We start from the raw sequence: 13,652 nt of genomic DNA, 5'->3' as shown, positions 1-13,652 counted from the left end.
CTGGAGTTTACAAGCACGATGCTTTGAGAATGAGAATGACAACTGAGCATTGGGTGACTTAATGTCTGATTCAGTAAGCAAGCCTTCCATCATCAGTTAGTTTCAGAAACTAACTATTGATATGTAGATCATTCTTAAAGCTACGATGGCATCTCAGTTACACAAACAAGACCCAAAAATGTATGTAGTTCTGCACTCAGTGTTAATGAGCTCTATTTTAAATGAAACCTTGCCCTTTGAAGTGCCTTTTCTTCCGTAGTAAGGAGCAGACTGATCTGTTTCTCCTACAGCAGGAAGGGCAAGGGGAAATTTGGTTGATCATATTTTTTTCTAGCACCACTATCACAGGGAATGATGGGGCCAGTTACTGAGATTGTAAAGGACTGCTTGGCCCCAGGCATCTATAAGTATGTGCAAAGACTCATTCTGCTTAAGCCAAAAATTACGAAATGCACAAGTTTAGACTGAAAATTGATTCAGGTCAGGAAAAACTGGATCCTTCCCACTGACTTTAAATGGGTAACTAGAGACTTCCATGTGATGGTTCATATAAATCTAAGCGAGTGGACGTTAGATTATACATTCATCATTGTGATTTTCACTTTGATTGCTTAGCATGCGTAAGCATTTGGCAGTATTGTATTTAACTGCTAGGATAATGTTAGCATGGTATATTCCGAATCTATATTTTATTTATTTTATTATAGTTCTCTAAATCTCTACAAGTTGACAAGTTTGAGACAGGATGATGACCGAGAGTATGGCCGTTCCGTGTAGGAAGTTTTCATTTTTTTTATCTGATGATCTAGTTACCCAGCAGTAAAGTATGCTTTTTTTACTGCAATGAGTCTGTTTAAAAGTCTATTCTTAATTCAATGTAAATCTGCCTTATGTTAAATAATGTAAATGCTTTCTTGTGAAGTAAAGTACTCTGCATACAAAGAATTAAATGTGTCCAGTCTTAACCACTGAAATAATATCATTAAATTCATGGAGATGGTTCTCAGTTTCAGTCCTGCGGTGTGGGACTGAGACTTGGGGCTCTTCAGTTGTTTCAGAGGTTGGATGTTCTACTAACAGTGCTTTTTCACTGAGAGTCTCATTGTTTGCTTGCAGCATCAAAATGAGGGGCAAAGGTACTGTTTTTAATTGTTTTAAACACTGTTAAGATCTTCTGAAGGGTTGTGTTATGGTCAGATGGGCAGCGGTCACTTCAGAAGTGAAAGGAACCCTGGTACGAGTGGTGGCTGAGTATTCAGTAGTTTACTATAAAAGTTGGAAAGCTTAAATCATAGAATCATAGAATGGCCTGGGTTGAAAAGGAGCACAATGATCATCTGGTTCCAAACCTCTGCTATGTGCAGGGTCACCAAGCACCAGACCAGGCTGCCCAGAGCCACATCCAGCCTGGCCTTGAATGTCTCCAGGGATGGGGTATCCACAACCTCCTTGGGCAACCTGTTCAGTGTGTTAAATGTAGGTAAGAATTTGAAAACATACCTTGGTAAGCCAGCTCTCATGTCTTTGGCTGCTGTAGTTCCTGAAAGGATCAGAGGATCTGAGATAAATATACGTGGAGAGAGTATACAGGCTGTGATATTATATGTGCGTACACATCAGTGTAATGGTAACATCTGGATGGGATCTGATGCTGTCCTGGGTTATGAAGTTAGTGTTAGTTACCTGCTCAACCCCGGTGCTTTTCTTTAACATTATCATCAGTGTTTGGTGACCACGAGGAAGCAATGGGATTCATAGTGTAGCATGGAATAATTGCCATGGCCACCTCTAAACTGATGCATCTCATCCAGCTAGTCTCTATTGCTTCACTCAGCTTTTGCCCTTCTATGGGATCTGGATCTGTGCAAATAAATAAGTAAATAAAAAATGCACATACTTTCATCTTTAGTGGAAATTGTAAATGAGATCCTCCCAGATAAACACCGAGGGACGTGCTCCTTAGGTTGTCCACAGTGTATTTGGTCAAGAAAGGAAGCAATTTAAGGAATGTGACATGCGGTTTGTGATGCAGAAAAAAAGGCTTCTGTATGCCTAATACATTGGAAAACATTTGTTGGAGAGCATGTCTTCCGTGTGCCAGATTTGCCCTGTAGTGTTATTAAGGTCAGTATCCACGTAGGTTGGCTCATACATATTGAGCGTGGTGCCTGAGGTCAGCTTTGTCTTGTAAATGCAACTTTAAGGGATGTTTGGTCTGGTCCTGTTAAAAGGCATCTATGTGTGTTGTTTGTTTAGAAACTTATTTACTTCTGCTTTCCCCGGGCTTGTCTTCAGTTCCTGAACACAAAACAACAGCTGTAAATGAAACACGGTGTCCTGCTTAACAAGTAAAGTGTGTGGAAGCAATGCTTGTGTGTACACGCATACTCATTGACTGTTTCCCTTTTAAGTGAGCTGGTATCAATTTTGAGATAAACATTTTCTGTTCTAGATGTTGGAACAGACTTCTCTATTCTTTGCTGAACCTTGGTGTGAAAAAATGTGTTGTCAATTTGGTGAGAGCAATGACTGTGTTGTGTTGCCAATTGAGAACTACTAGAGAGCGTGTGATTTGAAGAGGGGTTACCAAAATGTTGTCACGAAATATGCAAACTTAGCTTTGGGATCCAGTTCCCATCTCCCTGTATTTCTTTGAACACACCAACTTGAATCTTCACTACCTGAGATCTCTCTGTGCTTCATCCCTTGTGGGCACGTCCATCACAAATCAGCATTTTCCTATGTTACTGCTAGACTGCTTTTTGGTTCTTCCTTCGGAGGTACCAGGCTGCTCCATGGGATGTTTGCTGGGGTGAAGGGGAGGAGCTGGGAAGCTCCTGGGAATCCACTTCAGTGCATTGAAACAAGTTAATTCTTGGTGGTTGCTACATTAGAAGGGATACCTTCCACTCAGTTACGCTGTCAACTGTGGTTGATAGTGTAACCTCTTGAGGAGGTTACTCTTTATGGAATGAGTATCTTGTGCTTGAACGCCAGCAATTAGTAGTAGCAAACAGCAGGCCATCAGGTGCCCCAGTTTTGCTTACAAATGGAATCGAATGTTACCGAGTAGCTTTAAGGATTCTGCCTAAATTTACAGCTTACAGTTTATGATTTACAAAGATAATGAAGAATACGTAAGTAGTGTTCCTTGTGTGTCATACTACTTGAAAATTAGATGTGTTATAGACACACTACGATTGGCAGCACTGCAGCTCAGGGTGGCTGATGCCTGGAAGTGAACGTCTCCTGAACAAGTTTAACGTGATCAGTGATGGAACTGGAAGTGATTCACTGCTTATTCAAGAAAACCCCACACTTACGTGATGTGATCAATGGAAAAAGAAGCACATCATCAGAAATGAAGGTGCAGCTATCTCCACTGCTTTGTTAAAATTCACAACTGCTGCAGACTGAACCTTGGCCAATAGTTCATGCCAGTGATGGGAAGACAGAGATCACAGAGTTGTATCATTTTAAAGGTATTTTCCAAAAGTTTTTGTCCCCACTGAAGCCATTTCAGTCAATGCATCTTAGCCTTCGAATTCATGTGTTCAGCAGTGTGGAAGCAGTGCTCAAGCTGTGAGTTCTACAGGGTTCCTAATACCCTGTTGAAGGGTGGGGTTGCTGTTATTATTTTTTAAACTTTATGAGCATTTTGTATAATGATGTTCCTGTCATCCTTTTGGCCATGAATCAGCAAAGCATTTCTGTGCACGCTTTAATTGAAGCGTGGAGTTGTCTCGCTGTGCAAATGGTGAAGTCAGTGAGACTGTTAATTAAAATTAAGTATCTGCATAAGTGCTTTTTCTAAAAATAAGTTGCTTCATAACAGCTTTGGGCCATATTGAGAAGGAGGGGTTATTTTCTCAAACTTTGAAAATAGGTATATGATTCTGTCTGAACTGCACCGTGATACAACTTCACAGTGATGGCAGAGGACAGAATGTTCCTAGGATGTGGTGTAAGCTTTCTGGCTTCTAAGATGTCACCTAGAGTGCTTTTTTAGAAATAGAGAATAAAACTGTTACAGTTTTTGTATTGCACAGGGGGTGGCATAAATGAAGACTTCAGGAAAACTTCCTCTGTGAGCTGCTGCTGTAGCAGAAGCACACAAGGTAGATTCCTATAAAGCAGTCAATTCATCATCTTGCTTACTGTATGCCTGGCTGCAAATCCATTTCTCCTCTGTTGAATAAAACCTTGAATCATTTAGTTAAAGTCAGTACTTCTCAGTGTGAGACTTTGCAGTTAGTTCTGGTGTATCATTTATATTTTCTATCTGTAGTCAAAAGCATTACAAATGTTCCAAGGGAATACAGAACCATGCTTTTTCTTTTGTGTATGAGACAGTTTACAATACAAATCTACTGTACAATTTGTTTTATAAAATTACATGGCTTATTAATTCTCATAGCACCTTGGTGAAATACTGAACTTCTGTCTCCTAAGTCTGTTTTTTTTTTACCAGTCTTCCTTTAGGCTTTTTGTTTTTTTTGTGATGTCTTTATAAAGCAGACCACTTGCTTCAAGCCCCAGCATTCCTCAGCTCTGGTAAAAGCAGAAATTAATAGAGGAGGGAAGACATCACTAGAAGCAGAGAAAGGAGCATGTGTGCCAAGGTGGTTTGTGCTTTGGGTTTCTTACTGCACTGTGGCTGTCTCTTCTTGTTACATTGATTTTTCAGACCATTCAGACATGTCTTTTTGCAGGTATGTCTGTGTATATCTCAATATAAAAAGCACTGACCATGATTTTATGCAAAAAATGACATTAAGAGACTCTAATTTACATGATGCAAGCTGGGAAGTAATGTTTGCCGGAGTTCTTGCAGTATATGAAGTCAGATCCAGAGGTAGAATGCAGGTGTGTTGTGAGCAGTGCAGTGTGTGCTGCTATCCCTTGGCTGTTGGTTTTTTACAGCAATGCTTCTTAGTATTAATCATTATTATTCTTTTGTTAGTAGTAGAATAGTAGAATCTGAACCTCGAATGGCATAGGAGTAAATTTCAGATTCTTGCTGAAAATCACACGGTGACTTCTAACAGTGAAGCTCAGAAGTTTCCTATTTTACATCATTAATTAATATCACTGGAGGAGGGAGCTCACTTGCATTTGTTTAGAGTCAGTGCTACAAGTTTCTGCAAAGCGCTGTCAAATGAACACAAAGCCGAATTTACGTTGTTTGGGGGGAAAAAAGACCAATGTTGCCATTTTTACCATTGGCATGTCAGTTGCTTTTTATTGCTTTTTAAATTTGATTTCATTGTAGTGTAGCGAGCTTTTCAATAAACGTAGCAGCTTCGTTTATATAACTCTAGAATTATTGTTAATGCCCAGTTTCATACTGCGAATTACGTATGTAATATCGTGTCCGGTGGGATCTTGTATCACAGAATTTGCATAGTTATAGTTCTTGTGACATCGTATCTCAAACAAAGAACCTAGGGACCTGATACAATATCAGTAAAACTGTCTCATAGGTATGATTCAAACAGTTTTATTAGCAACATATGGGGTATGAAGGAGCCACAGAGGGTAGTTTTGAGTGTAAGGGTGCTGGCCTATCTTTTTCAGCGTGTAATTATATCAGTCCTCTTCTATGGCATTATTTGTTGCTGCCCTGGGATTGCTGAAAAATAACTACTAATATGGTGACACAAAGGATCAGAATAAATTATAATTGTTGACTTTACAAGAAATTCATTGGCAAAAAGGCTTACTATCCTAAGCTCCAATGCCGTTTCTGTTTCAGCTTCATAACTAAGCCTCATCTGCAAAACAATACCTTTTGAAAATCTTTGCGTTTTCTGTCCATCTTATTGCTTTGTAGTGGATGCTTTTGTGATCTGAAAGATACAAGGCAGGAACTTGTTCCGGCTGCATTCTAGCTTTTAATCTGCAACTAAGAGAGTGCATTCTGTTAATCAATGTTAGGACACTGGGAACTTGTTACCTGAATGCAGCACGTTGTAATTACTCATCTTCAGATTGAGGGTTCATCATTGGAAACTCTCTGGCAAATTTATTGCTTTTGAGAACTTTAAGTCCTTTTGTGAAGACTGAAGTGCAAAGGCACTCTGTTTTGCCATTTTGAGAAATAAGTAGAAACACATCATCTAACTTGGCAATCAAAGAGTGAAGAGATATCAGCTTTTAGGTGCGTCAGCATCCTGCTCTTCTGGTCTTTGCATCTCATGCAGCTAGTCCTCTGACTCCTAGGCAGCCTTCCATGCTAATTGTTACATATCTTGTAAATGTGTTTATTTCAGAGTACTGGAAGACTTCTGAAGAGTTCCTATATCTAAAAAGTTGTTGCAGTGGATTTAGCCCAGGACAAAATAAAGGTTAATGTGGACTTCTGTCAGTGAAGGCATAAAATCATTGCAACACAATGTTTTGATGTAAAAGCTTGGATTATATGGAAACACAGAAGAGATTTTAAGTATTCTATTTTAAGTGCAACTTCTCATGGGTTGAAAAAGACCTATGAGTGTGTCTCCAGTGTGCCTGTAGGCCGGTAACAGCTAAGCAGTGGTTCTATTGGTGATTTCATTTTGCTGCTGTATTTTTCAGTTGATATGAATGATAATTATTCACATAGTTCAGCCATCAAAATACATTAAAAATGAAGCCAGTACAGAAAACTAAGGTTAGGAAACCCTGACCTTGATGAAATAAATGTTTAGCAAAGTAACCTAGCTACTCTTGATGATCAGTGGGCATAGGTGATTATGGACTCGTGTCTTTTGCATTTGGCTCAAGTGTGGTCTTTTCTGCAGACATTACTCAGTCTAAAACAGTTTGGAAGTAGACTAGATGAGCTCATACTCTTATTTTTTTTTATTTTTCCCTTAAACTTTATTCAGGCTTAAGAACATCATTACAATTGGGAAAATTACACTCTGTCATCTATCAGTTGGATTGAAGCAGAGCAGAGATCGCCACTGAGATCCATAGAGGAGATCCCCAACCTGCTTTGTGGAAGGCACATAAAGCAGCGCAGCCTGGTACTGCTCCCCATTTTGGATGTAGGTAACAATGCTTCTCTAAAATACTGTGTGTTTCTTAGTGGGGAAGAAGGGGAAGTGTGTAATTCTGTATTGTTCAGACAGAAAACTTGAGGCCTTGGAGCTGAGTGTCTCACCACCAGTAATTCCGTGTAGAGTTGGGAGTCGTGGACAGTGCATTGTCTCCTTGTAGACTGCTGTATCCATGCAGAGTTATCATCAGTCCTAAGGCAAACCCGTTAGTTCAGCTCCACCCTGCATCATTGAATTCCGTATCTGCACGTAGCATCTGTTTGAGCAGGTGGAGGAGGATGGAGTGAGTAGTTCAGTGTATGCTGCGTGGGGACTGCCTATCTTCATCTGTTGTGCAGAGCTTTTGTGCTCTGCACAACTGGGGAGAGCTCTTGGTGTTCAGTAGATGCTTTTCCCTCCACTTGCCCCAGAAGTGAGTGTGACACAGTTCACACTGTGCTTCAATGTGTGCTAAGTCTAATAAGGTTACAGGTTTGGGGAATCAAAGGAATTTTTCCTTCAAGGCAAGATTAGCAACATGCTTGCTGACTTCTCTTTTTATCCTTTCTAATCAAAACCTGGACTCACACGGTTGCTACAAAGGTGGGAAATGTTAAGATTATGAATGTGTCTGCTAACAATTGTGATTCTAGTAGAGCAGCTTCATATGGCTGTGTGCAGGTGACAGGCCTAAGAGACTGATAGGCCTACAACAGAGTAGGAAGAGTAACCAAAAATGTTTACCCTCACCCTTTCAAAAGGAAAATATCAAAATATATGGAATTCCACTGGTCAAACCAATGGTTTTAAATTAACTGTCAACAGTGAATAGAGGCTGCGGTGAGGAAGTTTAGTTGTCCTCACACGGAGATATAATACATGTAGTTGGATCTCCAAGTCTAAAAGACATGTATGCATTAGAAACAGAATTCTAAGGCAAGAGAACCCCCTCAGTATCTCTAAGGCACTGAAACCAGCTAGGATTGCTTCTCTTAAGGGTGAGTTGGTGCCTCATCTCTATAGCTTCTGAGTACATAGGAGTGCCCTAAGCCCATTTGTTTAAGGAAGCAAGCTGCTGTGATCACTGTGTATGTCAGTGCCCTTTCTTCTGCCTTCCCCTTTCTTTTCCAATAACTTCTGAACTAACATGAAGCACCATGAACTAAATATGACAGAAAGGTAACAAGCTTGAAAGCTTTAAGTTCCTATGTGTTGAAATAAAATATGTTGTCAAATAATGAAAAAAGACTGTTACAGGCTGCAACAAGGGCAGGGCTGTGGTGTAAGCTCTTACAAGGCAGCAGAGAATTCAAGTATTTCTTAGATCATGTCGCTTATATTGACATACATTTCTTCTTGTGTTCTGACTGATCTGTTGATTCCACACTCCAAGGCATCAGAACTGTGCTGGCCCTATGATCTGGTACTGCAGTAGTGTTATCTGGAGGTCTCCATGACATGGAGCTTGTTCAAACTTTCTTCAATAAATTAAAGCAACAAATAACAGAAAAGGAATATTGTAAAACTATCAGTTGAGTAGTCAAAGGCTTTAGGAAGTTTTAAAATATAGTTTGAGTTGTATAAGGAAAACTGTTTTTTTATTATGAGGTTTTGTGGTGTGATTTAATAGTATAGTCATTCAGAATGTAATGTTGGAAAGTCTTGCCTAATTTGGCTGTTTGCATTGGCAACCAGTTACCATGTGAGATAGCAAAGGCAAAGAGCAAAAAGTTGTTGGCAGAGCAGAGCTTTGGAAGGTTCCTCGACAGTGCATTTCACTTCAGGTATGGCTGAAGGGAGGAAAGCTGTCATACACTGCTGCATGATATGCAGTTGGAAGGTGGTCTTTTACCTGCCATCTACAGTGCATGTGGAGGTGTCATGCCCATAGCTGTGATGTGTAGGAGCATCTCTTCAAGGCAGATGATACGCATGAGATGGAGGACAGTAACTGAAGGCAAGAATCATAACTTATTACAGGAAATAGGAGCATTTGATTATTCATGTGAAATCCAATGTCATGGAGTAATATATATGTATTTATATGCTCATTATGAATTAATTTATGATTAATTATTTATTTTCTAGACCTACCATATTGCAAATTTAATTAAATTTTGCTACTGAAGTAAACAGGAAGCTCCAGGTCATTCTTTCCTCATCCAATGCTTATGACCATCAAGATGGACAGTTCCACCACACAGTTCACCACGCAGGTCCTTTCTTCTATTTTGTGCTGCCTTGATTCTCTTTGCTCCACTTTTTGATCCCTTTCTACCTGTAGTGCTTGTGTGCAGCATTGCAAGTTTGCATACTCTTTGGGACGGTGGTAGCAGGTCCTGTCCTTAGCTAAAAACTGCTTTGGCAGCATCGGTTGGCTTCTCAGCAGAGTCCACATTCAGCTGGCATTTCTGCCAATGGAGGCGTTCCTGGATGACCCAGAGCTGATACCAGCTTGTCTTCTATTCTGTGCATCCCCTGCATTTTGAGTGTGCCAGGAGTGGAGTCAACCTGTTAACTGTGGTTAATATTACATGAAATACAGGATAGGATTTTCAAAAGCTTTTAACAGTCTTGGATGCTGAACTGCCATCCTCAGAAAGGATGTAGACAGTTAGGTACTCAAGTCCAGTTGCAAGTCCACGAAATTTTAGCCTTCTCTTCTGAGAGTGCAGCTCTAAGTAACTTAGATACTATTCCTAAAATACTTCAATCGTGCTTGATTTCATATGGTGTGAACCACAGAGGAGGGACCTGCACAGGGATCCCACCAGTGTGTGTGCAGAGCACAGCGAGCTGATGGCAGACCTGTGTTTGTTGGGGTGGCTGCGGAGCCAGCTACCTGTGGAGCGTGCAGACAGCCAACACCACTTGCACAGTTGATAAACTTCCATTTTTTCCCCCTCATTTATTTGCACCAGGCGTATACTGGGTAGGTAAGCACAACCTGCCCATCTGTAACCTGTTTCAAGCTTCAGCGTGCAGCTAAGTGGCTCCATAGATGTTAGTGATTTCCATATGTAGGCTTTGCTGTGCATGTGTCATTGTTAAGAGTACCATAAAACTCAGGGTTCATCTCAGCTCTTGGTTCCTCGGCTGCTGCATCGTGGCATAAGTCAAGAGTTTGCATGCCCAGGGGTGAGCCCTTCCCACCACACTTGTGGAGCCTTCTGCTGACCCCCCTGTGCCTTTTGGAATAGCAGTGGGACGAAACAGGGCTGCGTTGTATTGTTTGGAGCCATTTACTTCTGACTTTGCACAATTTACTCATAGAATCATAGCATCACAAGGTTGGAAAGGACCTACAAGATCATCTAGTTCAACTGTCTTCCCATTACCATTTCTACCTCTGTGTGGTCTCCTGGTCATTTATCCTTTTCAGGAAGGATTTTCAGCTATGTTTTAAATTGAATGCATTTTGGATTTAACAAGGAGGGCCCTTTTTAAAAATTAAAGCCTAATGGAAGACTAGCTGATGAAGTAAGAATTTTTTAAACTATTGGAGGCTTGCAAATGATAAAGCATAATTTAAAACCAGGAAAAGTTCCAAAGCTTTCTGTTGTTCTTTTAAGATGTTATTTGATAGATGCTTGATTCTTTTTCTGAATTATTAAAATGTACTTCTTTGCAATCTGTGGAATGTGTCTTAGTGCAAGCAAAATGATATCCTGTGTTTAAATGGTGACAGTAATGAGAACAAACAGTCTTGAATCATGTGATTGCTGCCGTGAAAGTATTTCGGAGACTGCAGCTAGAGCCCCTTCGAGCACTTCCATCTGCATACCTGTAATTCACATAAGCTTTAAAAAGGACTTTACCACTCACTTGCTAAGCGTATTTCGAAAGTGTGTGTATCAAATGTCACATTGCACTTTGGTTTAGAAGTGGCTGAGGTGTGGGGGGAGGACGCTTTACTGTTCTCAGAGAGGTGTAGTATGGGCTTTTCCCATGCAGAAGAAAAAGCACTTGTAGAACATGAACTGGTGCTTTATATGTACTCATACATGTTTATACATAGATTGATATGTTCTTTTTCTGTTTTTTCCTGACAACTTGAATTTGAATATTACCTACTGGAAATTTCACACAATTCTGGTAAATAGTTAATAATTATTTCTAGGTGATTTCCAACACATAAGCTCATTAACTCACTGCTTCAGCACGCTTTGTAGCAGGATCTTGTGTTTTTTTTTTAATGAGACAGAATGGAGATAGGCACTCAAGCAGCTGCATGGGTGTTGGCTGGAACCTGCAAGTATGCCATCAGTTTATCAGTGCTTGTTAGGACCTTGGCATGGCCAGAATAGCTTTTGCTTGTAAAAGCAAAGAAATTGCTAAATAAATCCTGAAGCACCTAAATGTTTCTGTAATGTTTCATAAATAATATATTCGTATAGCAGGGCAATTCAAAGCATGACTTAGATGGGGCCGTGTTGGAAACAATTTAAAAACCTCCCTTATTATGTGCTTGGAAGTACTCAAAGTGTGGATTTCAGAATGTATCTGTGTATATAGAGGTATATATATCCATTAGCTTCTTGGGTATGTAACTTCTGGCTTAAGAGACCCTGTCACAGGCAGGGGTACAGACTTGAAGGAAGCAATATTCTTGCTAAGATCTGAGCGTGGATTGTTTTGCTCTTCCTCATGAAGCTGCAACTGAAAACGAAAGCCTTCTGCTTAGAACAGTGCTTTGCTTTCTCAGAGCAGATATCTGGATTGTAACGGGATCAAAGCACTCACTAGGTGCCTTTCCAGGTGCCATGCACTTACCCAAATCACTGAGTAACTGATCAAAATATCATTTATTTAATGGATCAGAGTGAAGAACCGGAGTAGTGCTGTTCTTAAGGGTGAACATACGTAGCCTCAGCAGAACTCTAAGCCCTGGCTAAGCAGAGGCATAACATTCAGAAGAAGCCTGGATTGGCAGTGTGATAGCTCTGAAGCACTGAACCAGCTTGCTAGGCTGGCTGCTTCATCTCTGCTTAGAATGGAAACTAAAAAGCCTCCCTGCAAGTCGAAGGGAAACCTAAAGAGGAAATACTGACCTAAAATACACTTTTATCTTCTGTACTGGAAGAAGCTGAAGTCTCTTTAGAAACTTTTCATGCAGAAAAGCTGCCTTTTGTATTGTGTTATAATTTTTTAGGCAATTTAATCACAGTCCTAGAATGTGCAAGTAACTACAATTCTGAAAGCATTTGACAAAAGCTAAGTATGTGTTCTGTGGTCAGAAAAAGCTTACTGGTTGGTGTTGCATGCTTTTTTTTCTGTGAGATGGTTGGAGGCTAAAAAAGTTGTGTATTGCTATATCTTTTGTGGAACTAACGAATATGAAGTTATTATCATAAAGCTTAACTGCCCAGGTTGCTGAGTTCTTCTGTACAAGTTGAAACCATAACATCTCATGGCATGATGAATTGTTGAGATGTAAGTGTAAATTTCAGAAAAAGGGGAAAAAATGGAATGAGCTCCGCTGTCCTTGAATTTCTTGAACTTAAATTGTTGTGGGGAAGAAGAGCCAAGTGCTGGTTTGGTAACTTAAAAGTGCATTGGAAGAATATAGACTCCAGGTGACTAAGACCAAACTGTGCAAATGTACCTGTGGGTAGGAAGAGGGGTGGAGAAGACCATCTGCCCACACTGCAATCTTTAGTTTTTCCTTTCTGAATAGAAGAAATGCGTGGAGGGAGAAGAGCTTTTTCTTGTGACGACTTTGAAAATGAAAACAAAGAAAGGGAACTGACGTCCTTTTACTTTTTCAGTCAAGTGTCACTCATGCTGAAGTTGTAATAATCAATTCAGAATGGCTACTTACACTTACTTACAAAACTGGATGAAAGAGCTTTGCAGATAAGTTGAAGACCATGCACAAAAAAAGGCTCGTAACTTCATAACTTTAAACTGAATTAGTTGTTTCTTTGAATCGCTTGTTTTCAGTCACGTTGCCATAGGTATCAAAGCAGCTAGCTATTATCATTTCTTTGTAAGGATTTCTGCCTCTTTATATTCACGTTTCAACAAATCAAAGGATAGGTCTTCAGACAAGAAGTGGAAGGTGTGTTGTTTTAAAGATATGCTAACATACCTGTGCCGAATCAGTCTAGGTATTACGGGTACCAGCAGCAGTGCAGATGCAGTGACAAAGAATTTGCATATGACAGCAGAGTAATTACATACTGTGCATTCTTGGAAAATGTTTATTGTGGTTACTAAAGCTTTCTTGTGACTTTGTTGTTTTATCTCTGCTAGCTAGATGAAGCTAGCGCAGATATTGCTGCTTACTGCAGCTACAGCTCTCTCGTGGTGTTTGAAAGGACCCCACGTGTTTACTGCCAGCAATTTTTAATGATACCTGCTACTTCTATTGATTTATGCTCAAATCTGCTTCACTTTAAATTGAGACATCCATTTTAGGCTCTTTGTAAGAGCCTGCATTATTATGTCTTTGATACCTTAGAAGAAAAGTGAATTTCAGGAGTGGGGCAAAATCCTAATGGTTGGGTTTCTGAAATGACTAAACAGTGGTGCTTTTTCATGTAACTAGTGTAGCAGTGACCATCAGTCTGCAAATGAAGAGATTTTCTTTCCTAGACTTCAAGTTACAGTATTTAAAAGAAAATAGAA

At 40.0% G+C, this 13,652-nt stretch overlaps 1 protein-coding gene across 50 annotated transcripts in view; it reads left to right on the top strand.

The window, feature by feature from the left end:
* The window catches only part of GTDC1 (glycosyltransferase like domain containing 1), a 168,061-nt gene that overhangs the window by 13,970 nt on the left and 140,439 nt on the right, over positions 1–13,652 (top strand). For 9 of the 50 annotated variants that reach the window (NM_001396644.1, XM_046943645.1, XM_015289843.4 and 6 more), the window contains one exon: positions 6,870–7,031. The exons of 37 other annotated variants lie outside the window; for them this stretch is intronic. The gene's annotated coding sequence lies outside the window, so the exon portion shown is untranslated. Of the gene's footprint in view, positions 1–6,869; positions 7,036–13,652 lie in introns of all 50 variants that reach the window. 4 more of the 50 variants (XM_025152223.3, XM_025152220.3, XM_046943637.1 and 1 more) reach the window with 1 other exon arrangement.

Source organism: Gallus gallus, chromosome 7, assembly GCF_016699485.2.
Source record: "Gallus gallus isolate bGalGal1 chromosome 7, bGalGal1.mat.broiler.GRCg7b, whole genome shotgun sequence".
Classification (NCBI taxonomy): domain Eukaryota; kingdom Metazoa; phylum Chordata; class Aves; order Galliformes; family Phasianidae; genus Gallus; species Gallus gallus.
Note: the sequence above shows the minus strand (reverse complement) of the source record. Positions and strands in the feature narration are given on the sequence as shown.